Here is a 645-nt window from a genome sequence, read left to right as displayed (position 1 = left end):
TATATTGCGTTTTGGTATACATTGGAATCCATTTACTAATTTACCATTCTTATCTAATTGCATCTAGATAATTCACAAATGCAAATTCGTCTGTATGAGAGAGAGAGAGAGAGAGAGAGAGAGAGAGAGAGAGAGAGAGAGAGAGAGACAGCCCTATATTGCATTCATCATACTAAATTCGTCAAGAGAAAAAAAGGCCAAACTTTTCGTAAGGAAAAACGCACAGCGTTGTTTTGTCCGTTTCGCCAAGTAAATCCACTAAAAGTGCGAGAGTGCCTGAGGCCCTTTGAAGCAATGGTGTGCTTCTTGCGTCACGGACTACTGAGGAATTTTTTGCTCTCTCCATTACACAATCTTTCAAGGATCTGTTCCTCGTTTAGCTCATTTCATCTTGCGTTGTATTTGTCTACCTTTCGTACATTTTACGCCAAATTGGTATGTAATTGCAGTAACCCCAATGGCATTCTAGAATGACGGAGAAGCCTTCGTTAACGCCGTAAAAAACAATCTCTTGGTTTTAAATAAAAACAAAACCAAAGTACATTAATGATAGAAAGGGAAAGGGGAACATGACTCTGGCCTGCCAGACGCATGAGATTTTCCACCGTTAGCTTATGTAATTCCGCAGAAGAAGTGCAATGACTA

General features: G+C 39.7%; 1 protein-coding gene across 1 annotated transcript in view; it reads left to right on the top strand.

Moving 5' to 3' along the window:
- The first annotated feature begins 371 nt into the window (after window positions 1-371).
- The window catches only part of LOC137616428 (uncharacterized), a 14,256-nt gene continuing 13,982 nt past the window's right edge, over window positions 372-645 (top strand). The window contains exon 1 of the mRNA XM_068346174.1: window positions 372-645. This exon is cut by the window's right edge and continues 252 nt beyond it. The gene's annotated coding sequence lies outside the window, so the exon portion shown is untranslated.

The sequence above is a fragment of the Palaemon carinicauda genome, chromosome 22, assembly GCF_036898095.1.
Source record: "Palaemon carinicauda isolate YSFRI2023 chromosome 22, ASM3689809v2, whole genome shotgun sequence".
NCBI classification, from domain to species: domain Eukaryota; kingdom Metazoa; phylum Arthropoda; class Malacostraca; order Decapoda; family Palaemonidae; genus Palaemon; species Palaemon carinicauda.
This window is presented reverse-complemented; position numbering and strand designations above follow the sequence as displayed.